At 38.9% G+C, this 23,567-nt stretch overlaps 1 protein-coding gene across 12 annotated transcripts in view; it reads left to right on the forward strand.

The window, feature by feature from the left end:
• The window catches only part of GTDC1 (glycosyltransferase like domain containing 1), a 169,793-nt gene that overhangs the window by 14,014 nt on the left and 132,212 nt on the right, over window positions 1-23,567 (forward strand). For 11 of the 12 annotated variants that reach the window (XM_038143575.1, XM_038143576.1, XM_038143579.1 and 8 more), the window contains one exon: window positions 8,046-8,234. The gene's annotated coding sequence lies outside the window, so the exon portion shown is untranslated. Of the gene's footprint in view, window positions 1-8,045; window positions 8,235-8,990; window positions 23,253-23,567 lie in introns of all 12 variants that reach the window. The other variant, XM_038143574.1, reaches the window with a different exon arrangement.

Here is a 23,567-nt window from a genome sequence, read left to right on the forward strand (position 1 = left end):
TCAGGAAAAATATGATCCTTCCCAGTGGCTTAAAATGGATGCATGAGGCTTATATGTGATGGTTTGTATAAATCGAGGCAAATGAGTGTTAGGTTTTATGTTCGTCATTGTGATTATCACTTGAATTGCTTAGCATTGTAACCTGATAAGCATTGGCCAGTGTTGTATTTAACTGTAAAGAAAGTGTTAGAAAATTATAGTCTGAATTTGATTTAATTGAATATGGTGGTCTAAAGCTCTGCAACTAAGAGTTTGAGGCAGAGAGAGAAATGGTCAAGAACCTGCATCTTCTGCATGTGGGATTTTTAACATTTGGTGGTCTCATTAGTCAGGTATAAAGCAAGTGTTTTACTGCACTAATAATCTACCCAAGATGCTATTTTAGGCCAATATAAACCTGTTTAACATATCCTGTATTAATATGTAAATGCTTTCCTGTGGCCAGATGAATTTTGTCCACACAATTGTGTAACTTTAGCTTAAACCACTTTTCAGCTTCCATCCTCTTAATTGTTCTTTTATCTATGGAGTACAAAGAATTACATGTGTCCACTCTTATGAAACTTTTGGTTTGTTTCATTGTGATCAGAGAGATGATTTACAGTCAGGGTTTTGAGATGTGGACCATTATTATTTTTGTAGACCAGCTCTCTTCCCTTTGCCTGTTCACTCCTGAGTGGGTGAAAAGGTCCAGGAGTATGTGGAGAAGATGTCTGGACTGTGGTATGATACAAGTGAACAGTCCTGCATCATTCTGTGCCTGGCTGGACAGTGATTCTGCCTGGAATTATGACCTTAAAGTGGTCCCTGTTGTGAGAGGAGCTGCAGATGTTTCAAGGTCACACAAGTGAAGTTTCTCACCTGAGAGTGATGTTGGGATACACAGTTAAATATATCTAATTTCCTTTTTATATTCTTCATGCATAACTAGATCTAGGAGGGCCAGGTAAGTGGGGAATTAGTGTTTATTTCCTTTTGTGTTAAATTAGAGTTGTCACCAGATTTATTCCTAGATTCTCATGCATCTTGCCCAGCCATTCCTGCTGCTTGTCATCTTCAGCTCTCACTGTTTTTGCCTTAGTGTGGGCTCTGTGGCACTTGTTTTAACATCATTAAAAATCTCTATCAGAACTTCTTAGTGTTGATTGTCTCTAATAACTTAGAATATTTTTTTTTGCATGTGACTGTGGTTTTTGAGGGGAAAAAAAATCCATGTATTTTCATTGTTAGTGGAAACTGCAGATGGGAACCTCAAAGAGGAAGACCGAGGGGCATCCTCTGTAGGTTGTCCACAGTGTATTTGGTCAAGAAAAGAAACAGATTAAGGAATGTGACGTGTGGTTCTTGATGCAGAAAAAAAGCTTCTCTATGCCTAATACATTGGAAAACATTTGTTCAAGAGCAAGTCTCCCCTATGCAAAATTTGCCCCTGTAGTATTATTAATGTAGGTTCTCATCCAAATTCAGTGTGGTGCCTGGGGTCACTTTTGGCTTGTAAATGCAATTTTAGGGAATGTTTTGTCTGGTCCTGTTAAAAAGCATCTCTGTAAGTTGTTTGTTTAGAAACTTATTTACTCCTGTTCTTCTTGGGCTTGTCTTCAGTTCCTGCTTAAGAAATAGCAGCTGTAAATGAAAAATTGTGTCCTGCTTCACAAGGTTTGTGGAAACAATCCTTAAGTGTGTACCTACCCTCATTGACTGCTTTTTGAAATTAATTTACAGGTGAACATTTTCAGTTCTGGATGCTTAGTAGACTTTTCTGTGTGGAAAAAATGTGAGTTTTGTGAGAATGACTGTTGTACGTTGATGAGTACTGCAGTCTGTGATCCAGGGAGGAATTATCAAAATGCTATTTTATAAAAATCAAATAAACTGTGACTGATCAAGTGGGCAAGTTCACATGTCCCTGTAGTTCTCTGAACATCCTGGCTTGACTCATTACTACCAGAGAGGTGTCTGCACTTCATCATGTGTTGGCATGTTCCCTGAGACTCAGCATTCCTCTTCTGTATTATTTCTTGATAGTTCTTTCATTAATCCTTCAAAAGTGCTGGACTGCTTAATGGAGTCGGAATAAAAATAATGCATTTTCAGAAAGTCTTCCAGTGTGTTCTGTTTGCTTTCTGCATCTCACTTAAGTGTTAATCAATTAAATGATTCTGATTCTAGTCACTCCCCAGGTTAGTTCTGGGCGATACAGGGAGGGATAAATGTACTCTGTAAATTAGGTGTGAAACGGTTGGGGAAATGCACAAGCTGGTGCTCTGCAGAGCCAAGGCAGGTCTGGCTGGGCTTTATTTTAGCTCATGTGTGGGCAGGCTGGCAAGGCTAGTGCTGAGCTGGAGAGAAGTGGATGTCCTGGGAAGAAATTGCTCCAGTAGGAAAATGCTCAGGTGTTCATTTTCTACCTGTTCTTTTCTATCTGTTTATTACTTGAGTTCTGTCACCGGGGCTGTTTTGTTCTGCTCTTCTGGTTTTTTTTACACTTCTAAAATTCTTAGTTGGGAGTCACAGGCCATCAGGTGCCACAGTTTTGCTTATAAACAGGACCAGATTATTTTATCAAAAAAATGTTGCCAACTCTCTTTAAGGATTCTGCTAATAAGTAAAGATTAGTTTATGATATTATATAGACAGTGAAAATAAAGCTTATGTTTCTTAGAGATCATATTATTTCAAAATTAGATTTGTTATAGTTACATTATGGTAGGCAGAATTATAACTCAGAGTGACTCTTCCCTGGAAGTGAATGTCTGCTGAAGATGCCCAGTTTAATCACTGATTGAACTGGCCTGGATATAATTTATTGATTTTTGATAGAAATCCATTTATGAGCTGTGTGAACAATGGAGAAAGATCAGAAGTAAAGGTGCAGCTACCTTCACTTTCCTGGTAAAGAATTTTCCAGTCTTGAAAACCCAGCCATGGCAGATGCCAAGCTTGGAGACCTGAGCCTGCTGTATTCTCCATTTAAGATGCTTCCCCAAAATTCTTTGCCTACTCTGAAATAATTTCACTGAATATATCTTATCCCTAGCAGTGACATATTCAGCAACCTGCAAGTTCTGCTCAAGCTGTGAGTTTTAGAGGGTGTCTAATGTTCTGTTTAAAGGTGAGGCTCCTGTTATATTTTTTCTTTAAATTTTATGAGCATTTTATATAATGATGTTCCTGTCATGCTTTTGGCCATGAATCAGCACAGCATTTCTGTGCAGGCTTTAATTGAAGCGTGGAGTTGTCTTGCTGTGCAAATGTTGAAGTCAGCGAGACTATTAATTAAAATTAAGTATCTGCATAAGTGCTTTTGCTAAAAATAAGTTGCTTCATAACAGCTTTGGGCCATATTTGGGAAGGAGGGGGTTGTTTTTTTCAAACTTTGGGAATAGGTATATTTTTCTTTCTAAGCTGCAGGATGATAAAATGTAGCAGCAATACCAGAGGGCAGAATGTTGATGGGAAGAAGTGTGAGCTTTCTGCCTTGTCAGATGTCACCTAAGCTGCTATTTATTGATTTTTAAAGAGAATAAAACTGTTACGGTTTTTGTATTGCACAGAGACTGGTGGAAAACTTGAGAAGTTACTGCTTAAGCTGGCACTGTAGTGGAAGCACACAAGTGACAGGAATCAATCAGTCCTTTATCTTCCTTTCTGAGTGCCTGGTTACAACTCTGTTTTTCTTCCATCAGTTATTTAAAGTTGGAGCTTCTCAGAGTGAGACTGCTTAGGTACTTGTGCTGTGTGTCATTTATTTTCTAGCTGTGTTTGAAGCCATTAAAAATGTTACCAGGGACTACTGAGCTGTGGCTTTTCCCATATGTATTAGACAATTTACAATACAGATTTACTGTACAATTTACCTTATAAAATGATCTGATTTATTAATTCTCACGGTACCTTGGCAGAATAGCCTCCTTTGTCTCTTCAGTCTGGCTCTTTACCAGACTCACTTTAGCATGCCAGCCTGTTACCTTTTTTCTGATTTCTTTCAAAAATAGGCTCCTTACAAACTCTAGCACTCCTCACCTGCAGCAAACCAATAAATTAAGAGTGGAGGGAGATCACTGGAAACATGGATAAGAGGAATGTGCATCGAGCTGCCTGTGCTGTCAGGCTTCTCGCTGCACCTTCGTGTCTCTTCCAACAATATCTCTGCCCTGCCTTTTTGTAGGTGTGTGTGGTGTGCATAAAGCAGTGGCCAGAGAGCTAAGCAGGAAAACGTGAGGGATTTCACAAGATGCCAGCCTTGTTTGCCTGAGGTCACGCAGAGATCTGATGCAGGACTGGAGCACAGGTGTTTCCTGACCACAAGATGATTCTTCTGAGGCGCTTCAGCACGATGTGTGTTGATATCTCCAAGCTGTTGGTTTCTCACTGCTGCTCTTCTTAGTCTCTATCATTTAGGCCATGATTAGTAGCAGAAGCTGAGGATCCTATTTGTATGTGAATACAGTGATTGTTGCTGAATATCACATGGTTGTTCCTAAAAGTGGGACTCTGTAGGTTCCTATTTAAAGTAATTTATTAATGTTGTTGATGAGGTTGCATTTGCTTAGTGTCACTGCCAAAAGTTTCTGTAAAGCACTGTCTCATGAACACAAAGCAAAATTTACATTGTTTGGGGAAAAATACCAATGTCGTCATCTTTACTGTGAGCATGTCAGTTGCTCTTTATTGCTTTTTAAATTTGATTTTGTTGTTGTGTGGCGAGCTTTTCAATAAACATAGTGGTTTCATTTATATAACACTAGAATTATTGTTAATGCCCAGGTTCATACTGCGAATTACGTATGTAATATTGTGTCCAGTGGGATCCTGTATCACAGAATTTGCATAGTTATAGTGCTGGTGACATCGTATCTCATACAAAGAACCCAGGGACCTGATACAATATCAGTAAAACTGTCTCCTAGGTATGATTCAAACAGTTTTATTAGCAACATATGGGGTATGAAGGAGCCACAGAGGGTAGTTTTGAGTGTAAGGGTGCTGGCCTATCTTTTTCAGCCTGTAATTATATCAGTCCTCTTCTATGGCATTATTTGTTGCTGCTCTGGGATTGCAGAAAAAATAACTACTAATATGATGACACAAAGGATCAGAATAAATTATAATTGTTGACTTTACAAGAAATTCATTGGCAAAAAGGCTTACTGTCCAAAGCTTGGATGTCATTTCTGGTGCAGCTTCAGAGCTAAGCCACTCCACTAAATAATATAGTTTTGAAAGTGTTAGGGTTTTCTGGCAACCTTATCCTGCTGTATTGGATGCTTTTGTGATCTGACAGATACGAGGAAGAAACTTTTTGGCTGCATTTTGGTTTTTAATCTTAAGCTAAAGTAGTGCATTTTGTTTAATTGATAGTGGGATATTGAACTCTTGTTCCCCAAATGGAACATATTCTAATTAATTATCTTGAATTAAAGAGTTCATAATTTAAATTATGACATTAAAAACTTGCGAAAATATAATTAGAAAATTACATAGTGCTCTGTTTAGTTGTACTTCTTAAAGTCATGAAATATAAAAAAATAACTTCTACATGTTGTAAAAACGATAAAAGTTTGGGGGTTTAATGTTTCTGCCAGTTGGCTGAAGAGTCACAGTGTGTATGTAGCTATTAAAGAAAAATAGTATTTGACTACTTCCCAGATAATTTTTTAAAATCTGTGTGTTTTAAAACACTGGGCTGAGCAACTTCTCTGCACAAGAGCCTGGGTAGGGAGTTGGGACTATTATTTGGGCTTTAGTCAGAGTTACTTCTGAATATTTTTATTCCTTACTGAGGTTTAGCATTGAACAAACAGTCTGGGACCTCTGTGCTGCTTCACTGATGTGGAAGCTTCTTTTCAGCTACTTGTTTCCATTTCCAACACAATTGTGTTGATCTTACTGTGGCTGCAATAATTAAATATATAATTTTATCTGGAAGGGATCCTTAGAATTGTTCATCCCTTGTTTTCAGGTAGGATGAAACTTTTTTGAATAATTCCTGGCTTAATTACATTAATCAGGATAATAAAAAATCTAATTTATAATTTAATTGCTAAACTTCTTTTTAGGGTTCAGGCTCTTTGCTGGCGTTTCATTGTTTTTGTGGGCTTTTCTGACTTCCAGATACTTTTGAAGATAATTGCAGGTGATTGAGGAGCTATTTTAACTTGTTCCCATAGTATCCAACAGTAAAAGTCCTCAGACTTTGCCAGTTTGTATTTGTTTTGAAAAATACTCTCTCATCCTGTATCTGCTTTATCTCTTTGGCTGCTTCAACTGGAAGCTCTCACAAATTTGCTGCTGTTGAGAATCTCAAGCTCTTCTGTGAAAACTGAAGTGAAATTGTCATAAGCCTTGTAATTTTGAGAAATAAGTAGAAACATGTAGTGAGACTTGTGATTAAGGAGTGGACAGATGTCAGCTTGTAGGTGCATAAACATCACAATCTTCTGATCTTTTGTGCCGTTGTCCTCTGGCTCCAGCACAACCAGCTACAGGGTGAAATGGTCGTTTCCAGTGTGCCTCAAAGTCAGCTTGCTCTTTAGACATCATTAAGCATAAACTTGTACTGTTTTAATGCAATTTTTTTTGCCTTTTTAATGCCATTTTGCTTTTTTCATATTTTTTCTCCTTTCCCATATCATTTGTTGTTTGGAGTAGAAAGTTCACACCCACTTTGCTAAAGATGGTAAAGGAGTGATTTCTGAAAGTGACTATTAAATAAAAAAAGTTATATAAACATATCTGGACATCACATCATAGGGACTTCAGAGCTGTCTCAGGAGCCTCTAGAGCCACTCATGTTAATTGTTGCATATCTTGTAAATGTGTTTATTTCAAAGTACTGGAAGCCTTCCAAGAAATTTCTGTATTTAAAAGGGCAAAAAGGATGTCACAGTGGATTTAGTCCAGGACAAAATAAAGTAAAGGTTAACTTGGACTTCCATCAGTGAAAGCTTAAAAGCTAAAAATAAATGCTGGTCACTATGGTTTTGTGATAGAAGGATTTGTGAGACAAAGCTGATTTTTTTTTATAGGATTGTGTGTCTGGCCTTTATTGCTGTATTTAACTAATTTCTTTTGACGCATTAAATCTTTGCAATGCAGTATTTTGATATAAAAACTTAGATTGTATGTAGCTGAGACAGAAAAGATTAAAAGTGTCCTGTTGCTTGTAGTGTAACTTTTAATGAGATGAGAAAGACCTACACCTTGTGGTTTCCCAATGTGTTCATGGCCCACTTAACAAGCAATTTCATTGTGATATAATTTTTGCTGCTTTATTTTTCAGATGATGCAAAGAATGCTGGAGAAATACATCTGCAGTTAGTCACATAGTTTAGTCATCAAAATACAGGAACGCTGTAGTTGGGCCAGAAAACCAGGGTGGGAAACCCCACTGTGAGAATACAGGGGTGGCACGAGGAGGGGCAGAGAGGGCTGGGACAGTTCAGCCTTGAGATGAGTGGGCTCAAGGGCACAAACTGAAATAGAGAAAATTCTGTTACAATGAGAAGTTTTTTTCTGTGACTGGCCAAAAACTGGAACAAGTTGCCCTCAGAAGCTCAATCTATGGAGATACTCAGAACTGGAGGTGGTCCTGGGGACCCTCCTGTTCTCTGGTTTGGGCAGAGGTTTTGGACTGGTCACTCTCTGGAGGTCCATGGTTGTGGGATCTCCTGTTGTTTGCCTTTTTCTCACGTGTGGTCTGTCTTCAGAGACATTATTAGACTAAGGAAGGTATTTGGGATAAATATTTGAATGATGTAGTATTGGGCAGTATTTGGATGGATCTTCACAAAATCACTGAATGCTTTGGGTTGGAAGAGACCTTACAGATCATCCAGTTCACACCCCCTGCCATAGGTAGGGACACCTTTCACTAGATCAGGGTGCTGCAAGCCCCATCCAGGGCTGGTCTTGAGCACTTCCAGGGATGGGGAGACTGCAACCCATCTGGGCAATGTTTAGCCTCTTCTTAGCCTAAAACAGTTGCAAAGTTAGACCATGTAAGCTCAAATTCTCTTTTCTTTTCTCCCCCAAACTCTATTTAGATTGAAGAATACTACTACACTCAGGAAAATCACACTTTGACATCTCTCCATTGGACTGAAGCAGATAGGATGGTTTGGAAGAAATACTGCTCACCATTGAGATCCATGGCCAAGATTCCCAGACTGCTTTGGTGAAGAGCTCTGAAGCAGCACCACCTGGTATTTTACTGCTGCCAGTTTTGAATGCAGGTAATAATGCTTCTGATAAATGTGACGTGTTTGTTAGAGGAAAAGGGGAGAGAATTCCCTGTTTGAGAGGCTTGATGGGTTTGGGATTCCTGATGTTATTAGATGTCTAGTAATGATTTTATACTCTGCTTGCCCTGAAATGATGGCATGGCTCAAATTGTACTTCCAGTACATGGTAACTCTGACTAGGTTACAGGTTTTGGGAATCAAAGGAATCTTTCTTTCAAGACACAGTTAGCAACATGTTTGATTTCTCTTTTCTCCTTTTCAATCAAAGCCTGGATTCATGTGGTTGCAGCAGAGAGGGGAGATGTTAAGATCAGGAATGAAGTATGTCTGCTAACAATTAGGCTGCACCTCTACTTCAAGTAGACTGGCTTCATGTGGCTGTGAGAGAGTGACAGACCTAAGTGACAGCTGGGACCTACAGCAAAATAGGAAGGGGTGACCAAAAAATATTTGGCCATTCAGATAGATATTTATTTACCACCGTGCTGCCTCCCCCCAAAAAAATCAACATATGTTCAAACTAGTGAGCAGTGAAATGAGATTGTATTTTATAGTTTTGGATGGGAAAATTAGTTTCCCTCACCCTGAGAATTAATAAATTTGGTTGCATCTTTGAGTTAAAATGACACTTCAACATAACTTCTGTGCTTCTAAAACTGCCCTAAGTCTGGACTGTTTCAGGAAACAAGCTGGTGTGACATAGGGTGTGTCAGTGCCATTCCTTCTCTTCTCCCCTTTCTTTTCCAGTAACTTCTGAATTCATCAGGCAACCTGTACTGAATTTACCAGAAGAGTAGGTGCTACAGGAAATAACAGACTTTCAGCTACTCACATGAAATCCGTGCCAAGGACTCTATATTTTTAAACTGTGAATTCATTTATGATTAATGTTTTAATTATTTGTTTGTGTCCTAATTTCTGCCACGTTTCAAATTTAATTAAGTTTGAGATACAGGAGTAAGCAACAAACTCCAACTTCCTTCTTTCTCAAATTGCTTACAACCACCACAGTGCTTTCTCACCAGGGGATTTTGCCAGAGCTGTGATGCCTCTGAGGCTGCTTCTTGCACAGAAGTAGTCTCATGAATTGCCCAGAGATGAAAGGCACATAACCATTAAGGAGTGTTGTGTTCTGGTGTGTGTCAGCAGGTGGAAGGGGACAGGTAAGACACTCCTGTCCTGAGCTGGGGACAAACAGCCTCATGTGGGGAGAACAGTGTCTCTGTCTCCCAAGTGAGAGAACTTGATGTGATGAGAGAAAAAAGAAATACAGTTCACACAAATATTACATATAGTGTAATTTTCGTACCATAAACTGTAAAAAGTGTATGTTTTGAATTCCCACTAATGTGCAGCCATCTATGATTTACATTATATAGGATAAGGTTTTCAAAACTTTGACTCATTTGAATGGCAGTTCAAACATTCAGGTGCCCAAGTCTCATTGCAACTCCATAAGATTTTCACCTTCTCCTTTGAAAATGGAGCTGAAAGTTACTTGGGTATTTTTGATGGAAAACTTTAATTATGCACAATTTCATCTGGTGTGGACCACAGGGGAGGCACAGGCACTGAAATACCCTGAGCACAGGCAAAGCAATCACAGGCCTGAGGGCAAATGGGTGTTTTTTGGGGTGAGTGGAGATCTGATGGACACCACCAGTGCTGCCCTTGGAGGTGACCAGCTTCCAAGGGGTCTCATTATTCCAGGTGTATCCTGGGTAGGTAAATGCAACCTGTCCATCTGTGACTCATTTCACACTTCAGTGTGCAGCTAAGTGACTCCATAAATGTTACTGGTTTCCACATGCAGGCTTTGGCACCCAAGTGTTATTGTTAAGTGTAAAAAAAAAAAAAAAAGAGGGTTGGTGTCAGCCTACCTAATTTTTCAAAGTTATTGGAGGCTTAAAAATGATAATGTTTAATTCAACACCAGGAAGAGAAGAAATTTTTCCCTGTAAGGGTGCTAAGACCCTGTCACAGGCTTCCAAGAGAAGCTGTGGCTGCCCCTGGATTCCTGGAAGTGTCCAAGGCTAGGTTGGATGGGGTCTGGGGCAATCTGGGCTAGTGGAAGGTGTCCCCTGCTTGTGGCAGGGGATTGGAATAAGATATTCTTTAAGGTCCCTTCTAATCCAAATAATTCTGATATTCTGCAGTTTTGTACTGCTCTGTAGGTTGTTAGTGCTAGAAGCTTTTATTTTTTCTGAATTATGAAAACGCAGCACTTTAAAGTCTCAGGAATATGTCTTAGAGCAAAGCACGACAATACCCTGAGTTCAAACAGCAGTGAGGAAGGAACACAGACACTTGAATCGTGTGGTTACTACTGTGAATGTACCTCAGAATAAAACTAGAACGTTTTCTCACGCTTTCCCCATGCAGAAGAAAAGGCAAGTGCAGACCTTGAACTGGTACATGGTATGTACTCATATCTGTTTGTACATAGGCTGATAGGTTTTTTTTCCTGACAACTTAAATTTGAATATTATCTACCGGAAATTTCCCAGGATTCCGGTAAACAGGTAATAATTATTTTTAGGTGATTTCCAGTGTGACAGTAATTAACTCACTGTTTCAGCTTGGTGACACTACCTTCATTTTTTTTGGTTTTTTTTTTGTTAATGAGACAATGCTGGTGTAGTTACTCAGATGTTTACTGGGAAACAACAGCTGGATGGTTGCTAGCTGAAACCTGCCAGTTCAACTGGGCCAATGTGCTTGGTGTAGTCAGAATACATCTTGCAGAAGTAAATCTTAAAATGCCAATTTTCTGTCTTGTATCTTTTAGTGTTGGGGTTTGTTTTTTTTTTTTTTTTTAATTTTTTATAAATATATTCTTAGAGCAGAGCAATTCTAAGCATGTCTTATGGCCACGCTTACAAACAATTTAATATATTGCTTAGGATGGGCTCAAAGATATAAAAATGTGTATTTTTATCTATATACATACCTTCACTTTAGGGATATTTAACTTTTACTGGCTTACCTTGTAGCACAATGGGGATGTGGATCTGTGGGAAGCAATACTCTCACTGAGGCAGCCTGTGCAGAAGTGTTGATCCTGGCTCACCTGTAGCACCCAAGTTGTGGAATAAACCCTGGGTTTTAGAGTGTGGTAGTTTTGCAGCGCTGAACGAGCTTTCTAGGCCGACTGGTTCATCTCAGGTTAGAATGGAAACTAAAACCCCTCCCTGCATGTAGAGGGGGAAGCCTAAAGAGGAAATAATGACTTAAAATATGCTTTCATCTGCTGTACTGAAAGAAGATAAAGGTGGGTTGGTTTTTTTAAAAACTTTTTAATCAGACAAGCTGCGTTTTGTCATGTAGTTTTTTGGCAATTTAATTACAGCCTTAAAAACGCATAAATGACTGTACAGTCCTAAAAGCATTTGACAAAACCTAATTGTGTGTTCTGTGGTCAGCAAAAACTTACTGGTTGGGGTTGCATGTTTTTAGTCTGTGAGGCTGTTGGCAGCTGAAAGAGTTGTGTATTTCTATATCCTTTGTAAAGCTGTAATGAAAATGAAGTTATCATTGTGAAGCTTCCAGTTTTGACAGTGAGAATGGCCCTTCGATCTCCGAAGGCTGCTGGATTCTCCATAAGTTGAAACCATAAACATTTTATGGCACAAGATGAGTTGCTGGGATTCAAACATAAATTTTAGAAAGAAAAAGAAAAAAACCAGAGTGAATGCCTGCATCTGTATTGAATTGCTGCAGTAAAGAAGAGCCATATGGTATTTTGGTAGCTTCTGGGCATTGGGAACTCGTAGATTACAGGTGAATTGGACCTGCAGACATTCTGTGGGTAGGAATGACTTTGTCTTAGTCAAATAGTGCTTTTTGTTCAACTGGCATTGTCCAGATTGCTGAAGAATTTTACCAGATTAAGTGTTTCTATGTATTAGTCATTGTGGAAGGAGAATGGAGTCCAAGACCATGGGCCAAAACCAGTCTGTAACTTTCTTTTTTGCCTAGAAGAGCATGCAGAGGAAAATAATATTTTCCTGTTCGTTCTTTGAAAATGAAAACAAAGGAGATTGACATCCTTTTACTCTTTCAGTCAAGTGTCACTCATCCTGAAGTTGTAATAATCAGTTCAGAATGGCTACTTACACTTCTTTACAAAATTGGATGAAAGAGCTTTGCAGATAAGTTAAAGACCACAGGAAAAAAAGCTCATAACTTCATAACTTTAAACTGAATTAGTTGTTTCTTTGAATTGCTTGTTTTTAGTCATGTTGCCATAGGTATCAAAGCAGAGAGCTATTATCATTCCTTTGTAAGGATTGCTGCTGTTTTATATTCACGTTGCAGCAGATCAAAGGATGGGTCTGCAGACACGGAGGGGAAGGTGTGTTGTTTCAAAGATATGCAGACACACCTAGAGTGAGTTGGTCCAGGTACTGAGGATGTGCTGACAGGGATTTGCAGATGGCAGCAGCATTGCTTCATTCCTGAAAATCTTTATCTTAGGTGCTAAAGCTTTTTTCTGAGTTTTTTAAATCTCTGCCAGCTAAAACTTACTCAGATGCTTCTGCTCCTTACACTTAACAGCTTTGTCTCGCTCTTTGGAAGGACCTGGCTTGTTAACTGCCACTGAGTGTTAATGGTACATCCTGCTCTTACTGATCTGTGGTCAGCTTTGCTTCACCCAAAATGATGTTTCCATCTGAAATGATTTGCAAAAAACTATTGAAACTATTTCCCAGAGAACCTGTGGCATTCCTGGGATTGTCTAAGGCCGGGCTGGATGGAGCTCTGAGCAGCCTGGGATAGTGGGAGATGTCCCATGGCAGGCGCTTGGAATGAGATATCCTTTATGGTCCCTTCCAACCCAAACCTTTCTATGATTAGGGCTTTGATACCCTGGAAGAAATCTGAAGATCTGAACATTTTTGAAATGGGGGAATGTCTCAATGGGGCAATGTCTAGTTTCTGCAGTGATTGTAACCAGCTGTGCATCTCCATGTAAGCAGTGTAGCAATAACTCTCAGTCTGCAAATTAAGGGAATGTTTTGGTTCAGGCTTTGAGAAAACCTTAGAACCACCTTCAGTGCCTAATGGGGCTTCAAGAGAGCTGGGGGGCAACTTTGGGCAAGGGCCTGGAGTGGCAGAACAAGAGACAGTGACTTCATATGGGCAGAGGGCAGGGTTAGATGGGATGTAAGAAAGAAATTCCTCTCTGTGTGGGCAGTGAGGCCCTGGCACAGGCTGCCCAGAGAAGCTGTGGCTGCACCTGGAAGTGTCCAAGGCCAGGTTGAATGGGGCTTGGTTGAGCAACGTGGTCTAGTGAAAGGTGTCCCAGCCTATGGCAAGAGTTTTGGAACAAGTTGATCTTTAAAGGTCCATTTCTACCCAAACTGTTCTGTGATCAAGGAATAAATAGAAAAATTTAATTTTGGCATCAAAGATAACGTGTCAAGTGTTATTGCAATACATACTGAGAGGTTTTGGCTTAACCTTGTGCATAACTTCATATGTGTGACTGCCAGTAATTTGAGTGTGAGCCACTCATGTGCCTGATGCTGCTCCCCATCACAAAAAAGTGATTGTTTTATTATTATTTTCAATAAGCACATCTAGTCAAGTCATGGAAACACAACCTAAATGAGCAGAACCCCCAGCTCACTCTTGCAAGCAGAGCTATTGGAACCTGCAGAGATTCTTGTACCAAACCCAGGGTATTTGGGAATGATGATTATTGTTTTTACACTTGCATCTTTTTGTACTGTTTTTATTTAGTGTCATTTCACTAAATAACAGTTGAGTTTAATCCTAACTTGAAAGACCTGCTTTAAAGCTGCATGCAGTGACTGATTTTCTTTTGAAGACTTGAATCTATTTACAGAATCTCACTACTGTCTTTAACTAACTTCTTTGCAATGTTTTCTTTCAACTTTGGAAATTCATTAGCTGTAACACCACGTGTAAAATGTCTTCAGTCTTTGAACTGATATTTTGTTTAGAAGCCTGGCATATCTGTGAATCTAAATTAAAAACAAAAAGCCATTTAGTGACGAAATAGTTAAAAACAAAACATTACAAGTAGTGTCTGAAGAGGCTGTTAGTTTGCTTGGGAAGTTTTTATTTTCTATAATTTGCTGCCTCATTATTTGTAATAGTAAAACTGCTCCTTACCAATCCCTTATATGAAGAAATGAAAGTGGTGTTGACAGTTCTGGGTGGAAAATACTGAGTTAGGCTGGGCCATATTCTGAATATTCTATTCTTAATGTGGGCCATATTCTACATTGAAGTGAACTGTAAGAACCCCAACTATTGCCTGGAGTAGTCATTTCCACAGGCTTGCAAACAGGATTCTTAGTATCTTTTTGGAATGGCTGAGACTCTCCAAAATGTATGACTAAATGCACCTCAAACTTTGATGCTAGCTGGCCCAAAATTGGAGTGAAAGAACCTGGAGGTGACTATTCAGATCTGCATTGGTGGTACTGGTGGATGAAGTTTTCTCCCCAGTTGTATATGAGGTAATTTTTGCTCTGTTATTTCAAGATTGGGATTTTGGTAGTCACTAAACTTCTCTTTATCATGGATGATTGAACTTAAGAATCTTCTAGTTAGAATAATTATACTTTACATACTTTTTCCAGTCCCAAAATACCTGCTGTTTTAGTGCCATCAATGCATAAACTCATAGTGTGTCGGGGGTGAAACCCCACAATAGTGGATAAATTGTAAGGTGATTTTGGTTTTAATCAGTCATTGAGGAAGATATTTTAATAATTTTAAAAAGTTAAGTAGTGTACATAAAAAGTTGCTGACTTGCACTTTTTTCTTGTTTTATAAAGCATCAACATTTTTGTCAAAAAATTGTGTGCTAAGTAACAGGTGGACATAATTAGAGGGATGGATCATCTCTCCTACAAGGAAAGGCTGACAGCATTGGGATTCTTTAGCCTGGAAAAGAGAAACTTCAGGGTGCTATAATTGTGAACTTCCAGTATCTGAAAGGAACCTACAAAATGGAGAGACTATTTCTATGGTCATGGAGTGACCAAGGGGGAATGGATTCATGCTGGTAGAGGACAGGATAAGATGGGATATTGGGAAGGAATTCCTCCCTGTGAGGGTGGTGAGGCCCTGGCACAGGGTGTCCAGAGAAGCTGTGGCTGCTCCATCCCTGGAAGTGTCCAAGGCCAGGTTGCACAGGGCTTGGAGCAACCTGAAGTGGTGGGAAGTGTCCCTGCCCGTGGGAGGGGGTGGGACTGGATAAGACCTAAGGTCCCTTCCAACCCAAACCACTCTATGGTTTGTCTCTTAGTGAGCAATATAAAATGACTGTTTGCAGGTCACATACATTTTGTAACTGCTGCTTCTTCCTAAGCAACATCTTTCAGAAGGTTCAGTGTGTTCTCTTTGAATATAAAGCAGTTTGGTAACACTGGAAATGCTTTAGAGAACAGCAGAGAGTTGTTATATTGAAAGACTTGAAGAGGCAATATATTAGGCTGAAAGCAGTGGCAGTACCTGCAGAGCTCACTGTACGTGCCCTTAAGCAAAAGATAATAATTAGTTGGTTGTATTCCCCTGCAAAGCTGCCCAAGTGTTGATGTTTATGAATTGCAAAGATCACCAGCTCGAGCTCTGAGCTGCCAGAGTTGTTTATGCCCTTTCAATTTTTAATGTACCTGTAAGATGCTTTGATGAGGGTGTTTAATCCAAAGGGATTTACATGCCATAATCATACCTCTGGTGATTCCAGCACAAAAGTGAGGGTAGTTCTTCAAAATATTGTGAGTGCTAACTTCCACTTCAGTATTAATAATGAACATAAAGAACATTTCTGAAAAAATCTTCATATTTTGTTGGCCAAACAGGATTTGGCTGCTTGTGGGATGATGGTCATTAGAAGTGGTGAAGTATCTGCTGTTGGGTAGCCTGAGGAGTGAGAAGTTGCTCACAGCTTGGGGATACCTGCTTTGCTAATTAGTTCATACACATTCAGCTCAGGCAATTTGCACTTCAGTCAAAAGGAAATATTTGACTAGAATTGACTTTTCCCATCATTCTGGTACAGTGGGTGCTGCTGCTGGCTTCCCTAAAACCATAGGTGTAAGGACTTTGATTTAAATAAAAATAAAATTTAAATTATAATAGCAAGTTTATACAGAATAGGAGTATTTTTTTATGTAGACTTTGTAATAAATTAAAAAATATATAGTGTCTATTCATATATATAATTGTTGAATTTTTAACATATGTATTTTAATGCACATCTACACAGGCTCCTTAAAGTTTTGCCAGTTTGTTATTTCAGAAGTCTCAATGTTTCATTGCATATTCCTGTAAATACAGCAAAACAATTTAAAAATAAGATAAAAAATAGGTCTGAGCCTCCTTGTGCCAAATATTCCATGTTTGATGGAGATGTGGTGAGCTGGTGGGTAACCTTGGATTAGCTGAATTTGAGGGGAAAGAAGTAAAATTGTATTTCCTTTTTTTTTGACTGGAAGATGTTGTTAACATAAAGTCTTAATATGAAACTCCTTGAGTTATCAGGTTTGACTTCTGCTTAGCAAAAGAACCATAAATTTCCACTTGAGTATGGAAGAGAATAACATAATTATTAGTATTAATAACAATTATTTTCCCATCACAGAATTACAAAATTTTTTGTTTTGGAAGGAGCCTTAAAGACCTTCTAGTTGGTTTTGGTAAGTATAAATAAAACATTAGGGGGAAAAAAAAAAATCATGTGAGTATATATTACCTGAACCATATTTAAGCCAATTTAAATCTGAGCTATCTCCACTGAGGGATGAGAGTGGGAGGAGTTTTTCACCAGGCAAGGCAAAATATCAAAATGATGAATTACAGTAGCTGGGCTGAGGAGATAGAGCTAATTCCTGAGCTGCAGAGCAGGTCTCTAAAAGCTGTGGTAAGACTATTCCCAGTATAAATACAGCTGGTAGTATTTTGGTATAATTCCATTAGTTGTCATGGCTCTGTTTAAGAGATCCCATTGTGCCAGTGTGGGACAGTGCTGGTGGCTTCACGTGGAGTGTGAATATAAAGCTGGGACATGTTTGGAACATGGATGTTCATCATCTTATATAACATATGCATATGCGTATAGTACTTGTTTATAAACACCAACTAGGTAACAAAGAGTATTATTATGCAGTGGCTATTATATAATATATCAAAATATATAATATAGATTATTCCATGTGAGCTCAGTCCTGGGAGCTCTCATGTGAGTAGGTGCAGCTTGAGGGAGGCTGGCAGAAGCAGAGCTGGTGTATTTTTTAGAGGCCTTTGGTTAACAGCAGCCCTGTTTCAGCCATGTGCTTTTCTGGAAAACAGCCTTTTCTTAGAAAATTTTAAGCCAACTGGCATTTTACCTTCAGTTCTGAAGCAGATAAGAATTTTTAGATTGCAAGAGATAATGTATCATGTGTTGGTAGCCTCCATCACAGTTTCTCAGTAAACCTCCTCTAGCAGGTTTTTCAAAGCTTTAATTATGATCCATTAATGTAAAATGAGTTAATTTAACCTCAGATATTTCTCAAATGATGGTGTGAGCAGAATCTCTCATCCTGGACTTTCTTCTACTGCTTACCTGTTTCTGGTTCTTAAGGTAAAATAAAGTTACTCCTCTACCCTAACAACTCTACAGAATTCACATCTTGTTTTTTTAATTACCTATTTTCAAATATAGCTACTTATTTTCTGAACACTTAAACACAGGGCAGTAAAGTGATTTAATTGTAAAATGCAGCCCTATCTAATACCTTATATTTATTTTACTGATCATTTAATGTAGGTGCTGCTGGGCTAATTTGCTAGGTTGGTGAAAACTAGGTTGATCTCTGCAATAAAAAACATCCTTTTGCAGCAAAAATTAGTACATAAAGTTATTTGGAACATTTGGGCAAAAAAAAATTGCTGTACTGATGTAATTTAATTGAAAATATATGTACAATCCCAGTAACCTTTAGGCAGAAATAAATAAAATCGACAAGTAAAGAGGTTTACACATGCAAAATATAAATTCTGTGAACATAACTGGTGCATTGAAGAGCTTGAACAGCATTTGTCAGAATTCTGTAAGAAAATGATTCCTCGGAGTTGTGAAACATGAAGAGAAGCACTTGTGGAGTCCCACCTAAGCCCTGTAAACAGGGAATTTTTTTTTCTTCTGCAAGAGGTAAGCAGTTGCTGCAGAATGTTACTACTTCTGTGATAGTTGATTCATCCCTTTGCTATGCAAATTTTAAGTATACAAGGATTCAGTACTTTTATTTAAGAAATATGCCTGCAGGCTGTATTGGTAGGCTTTAGGGAGATATCTGGTTTGGTGTGAAATAAATAGTTGTTCAAAGATCACATGAATTTATGTCTTAGAAGATGAAAAGTGACGCTGTGAGCGTTTTGAGAGCATCCCCCCTGTACCCAGCACGTGAGCTCACCCCTTGGTTTTGGTTTTTCAAAGAAACGTCACCAACCTCTTGAAAAATCAGAGCAGCAATTTGGCACCTTAGAAATGCAAGAATTAGGGCTTGAATTTGTGACACCCCAAGTTCTGGGGGTTTGATCCTTGGAGTAAATCCTCACTGGTCCTGGTCGAAGGAGTAATTGCCTTTGCTCCAGCTTGTGTCTTCAGCCCATTTGAGGGCTCAGCTTTTAATGAAGGGATTTAAATGCCATATTTCAGGTTTATGTGCTAGTTGTAGGCATCCAAGTCTGCATATTTTGAGTAAAACAGGAAGGAAAAAACCCAAACCTGAAAGCATTTGAATGAGAGATAGCTTTGGTATTTTCAGTTGGTGTTGAAGATCTGTCTTGCTGAGGAGAGCAAAGCATTTACTTAAAAGCTATTTGCTGCCTAATAGGAGCCATATTTTAATACACAATTACAAAGTTATAATAAAAATTTAATAAAAATTAAGTTGTAAACCAGCTATTTGATTAAGCCCAGCCCCTTTTTATTCTCTTACTGTCAAAAATGTTAGTCAACTCCTCCCTACAGTGTGAAATTCACTCTTGGTGCAGTTTTACTATCCTTTCTCTCACCCAGCATCCTTCTTTCTGAAGTAGTTTCTTTTCTGCTGCAGAGGAACAGCATGTTTGGGAAATACTTATTTTCTGTGAATAACTTTATCTTCATTTATGTAACTGTAGTGAGGACTTTTATGCCTTAATGATCAAAATGAAAGAAATCAACTTGCTCGTTACCTGTTGGTACAGATGACTGCTACGTCTGACTTTAAAATGTAAATCAGCCCAGAAGTGTAAATGCTTGTACTTGTTTATTGTGTACATACTCAGGTAATAGTCACTGAAATTAAAAATTCTGATGCTTGTCTACATGAAAAAGTCATTACAGTGATTTAAAGAGTTGATGGAAATAAATTGCTCTTCTCTAAGTGAGGTGGCAGCGGCCCTTCCTCGTGTGCCTCCTTGTGTCTCCTTTTCCCCACCTCCCCCAAATGTACTTCCTCATCTTAACTTCGTCATTTTTAATTCTGTCCTATTGTTTCCAATGAGAGGGATTAGTAAAGATAAATTTTAGCTTTCCTAGCATTGACTTTAGCTTATATCTGTCACACGTTTCCTGGCTAAACTAAATACTGCTTTTTTTTGGTGACAGTTTACTCTGTCACACTCTATTTGAAAGAACCAGTCTACCTAGAGTTGGGTACTGGGTTTTTAATGAGGAAAAATGATAATAAGTGTGTATTTTCAGAAGTTTGATTTTTTTTTTATGCTGCTAGCCTTTCCTGGTTGTCAGTGGCCATGGGAACAGTGCAGACCTGAGGGCCCCCGTGTCTGGTGTTGCTTGGTGGGGGTACAGCTGGCAACCCAATGGCCTGAATGACCTCACCTGGCTGCTGGGAACTTCCAGATAGTGCCAATTAGGCATGGAAGCAATTAAAATAATGTACTTGGCACTGGTGAGGCCACATTTCAAACACTATGTTCAGCTTTGGGCCCCTCATGACAAGGACATTGAGGGGCTGGAGTGTGTCCAGAGGGAAGGAATGGAGCTGGGGAAGAGTCTGGAGCACATGTCTGAGGAGCAGCTGGGGGGCTCAGCCTGGACAAAAGTCATAAATTGGTTGGACACACTTTTCACCAGCTTTTATTAAAAAAAAAAAAAAAAATTGACATGGAAATACATCACTGAACAACAAACTTAACCTGTGTGTCCTGGCCAGTCAGGATCTGTGTTACTGCATTTTCCTGTTCCCAGAAAGGCAGTATGTTTATTATTTGTAGAGAGGAAGAGCAGAAAATTGTATTTTGTAGAAAGCTGCCTGTCTGCATCATGGCCTGTGAGAGCTGATGTTTTCTGCTGTTGCTTTAGATTTTTCTATAGCACCTGCATGCCTAATTTGCTTTCCCGCCTTCTGGTTTTACCCGTTCTGACAAAGATTACGCAGCTAATTGTTAAAATAGAAATTAGAACAATATTTAGGGGTGGTTTTTGTTTCCGAATTTGACAAAATTGCTGCATATTTCCATATTCAGGTTTTCTTAGGTAGTGATTTCCTCCTGCGTGTTGGTAATGCTCTTACAGCGACAGTGCTTTGAACTGTCACTTCATCCCACTTGAAGTTAATTACTCGAAAACTGGGGGGGGGGGGGTTATATATATTTTTTTTTTAACCAGTTTCCTATCAAGCATCTCCCTCTGCTGAGGATGTCACTGCGAGGTAAGAATAACTGCAGTAAAGTGAAGAGCAGAGCAGTTGAGCCTTTGATCATGTGGAAATGTGAGCGTGTGTTGGAGTTCGCGGCGGCGCGTCCCCACCGGCTGCACGAGGCTTACGCTGCCGTGTTCCCGGGGTCCCTGGCTTGGGGAGATTTGGGAAGTCCTTAGCAGGCTTGGCAGTAAAACCCAAATATCCTCTCAAGCCCCAGAGTGCTTTAAGTCTTTGCTCAGACTGCTTAGTAGGCACAGAAGGAGGGAGATAATATATTTTTAGCTTTCAAATTCAAAGAAACCTTTCAATTAAAGGAGTTCTTGACAATTTTAAATGCTCTGTTCTTGGTGTTTGTACCAGATGATGAGGAATGGAGTGGTTTTGATTTTTTTTCTTTTGGAGTGGAGGAAAACCTATCCTCTTTAATTTATATTGTAGCAGTTTAAAGCATCAAATGGCATACTCTGTATTTCCTGTTCTCTGTAGTTTCTTTGAAAGAATTAGAAAAACAGGCCTCTTATCCTGTGGTGTTGTGAGTAGGCCACTGAATATACCAGAATTTAGATACCAGAAGGTTGCTTTCCAAATAATTGCAGAGGATGATCTGATTTTTGTGATTTCATAACTCGATACCTGCAAAATTGTACAGGTTATGTGGGGATTTTTCCTGCTATTGGGGGCAATGATAAAACCTGAAATAGTATATATATTTTTTTCTTTTTTTAAAGAGAAAATAAGTGTCACAGCTCAAGAGAAATCTATAATGTGAAAGAACATGGGATCATAGGGTAATTTGGATTGGAATTGTTCTTTGGGGGCCACCTAGCCCAACCTCCTGCTCAGGGCAGAGTTGGCTATGAGCCTGTGGTACCTATATCCAAGAGTATGTAATCATGGAATACTTGAGTATTGCATGATCTCTCTGGAGTGTCTGCATTTCATCTAGTGCAGCTTTCTGGTTCACATTGAGGGATCTGACCAACAAGGCTGCATTTATATTCTTTACATTTTAAAATGTGCCTTACAAAGGCTTCAGGTGATTTTTTCCTCAAGATTTGGATTCTGTGTGATCAGAATTCAGGCCAGTACAGAGTGAAGCAAGGATCTCCTTGGACTATGTTTGGGATTATATGTAAAATAGAGAAGTATTTATATTTTTTGTTGGTGCCAACAATGCTTTCCTTGCAGACATTTTTTTTTCCTGTAAAGATTTATTAAGTTTCATAGTTACTATGGAATACTTGTGTCTCTATTTTGCAAAGAATTGAAAGAGGTCTTTTTTTCTATTGGCATTTGAAAAGCAGAAAAAAAGTGACTACTACAACAGAATTTTATTAATGAATGATTTACACTGGTTCCAGCTGTGACCATGTGATTAGTCCTTCACTGAGCAACAATGGGTATTTTCTTTCTGCTTTTATTTAATTTCCAAGAATGTGTCATCTGTTACGTTAACTGCTGCCAGTATACCCCGTATAAACTGGTATTTTTTATTTCCCTGAAGCATAAGATGAATACCCACCCATATCCTTCTGGAACTAGAGTTTAAAATGAATTGGGAATTTTATTGACTATATCTGATTCAGCAAGCCAAAATCATAAAAGTTAAAATATTTATTAAATGCGCTAGACTGTAAGATGCCTTGCTCCCTGGTAGTGCAAAAGATAGATATTTTCACTTTTAAAATTCTATCTTAATATTTTATTACAGCAATACAACGTGTTATAGAGGTGGACAAGCCTGCAGATTGAAATGTGGATAGTCCAGATTGTTCCTTTCCCTCGACCATATGGTGTAGTTCTAAAAGCCTTTTGTACGCTGTCTGTTCAGTTAATTGTAAACTCTGTCTTTAACGTACCTTAAAAATGAGATATATGTGAACTAAAAGTCGGCATATCCTCTGGTAAGTAAAGTTTGCTCAAATAAATCTAAATTCACAGTCCTGGTCTCCTGGTAGATTTTCTTTCTGGTGAATTTGAAAGTCTTTCACCGTTTCTTGGTAACGAATGTGAAGCCTGTGTGTGTGGAGAGACAGGTTTTTCCATTTCCTCCTCGGGAAGGGGGGGAGATTTGAGGATATAATGAACATTTCATAATATTTTTGCTTGGCAGACAGCTCTGCCAGTGGGTGATGTGCAGGAACATCGAAGATTTCTGACAGATGGATGGTAGGACTGCTAATACACCTACACACGCTTCAGCGTCTGATGTTCCCGGTGTTGCTCTGATGCCCAAGAACCTCGTGCTCAAGCTTTGGTCTGGTGGTGCCCAGTGAGGGGCTTCAGAAGAGCAGAACCAAGCTTCACTCGAGATTTTCATTCGCCACAGACAGGGGTAATTTATTGTACTCCTCTCAAAGCATTTATTACAGGTTGACATTATAAAGAGTTAAAAAAATAATTGTTAGAGCGTTTCAGAAGCAATTTTATCTTCTATTCTTTCACCATAAACTGTTTGGGAAAAGTGACTGTTTAGAATGCAGATAGGGTTGATATATTTAAAGGGGAACATAAAATAGTAGGAGTCTCACTGAAACTAATTTTCTGTGGGTTCTAACTTGGTTTTAAGCATTGGAGAATGTTTGCTCTGTGGCAGTTTGTGTGGCTTTGGAGATAAGAATTCACCAAAATTTAAAAAAAAAGGGAAAAG

The sequence above is a fragment of the Motacilla alba genome, chromosome 7 (genome assembly GCF_015832195.1).
Source record: "Motacilla alba alba isolate MOTALB_02 chromosome 7, Motacilla_alba_V1.0_pri, whole genome shotgun sequence".
Lineage (NCBI taxonomy): Eukaryota > Metazoa > Chordata > Aves > Passeriformes > Motacillidae > Motacilla > Motacilla alba.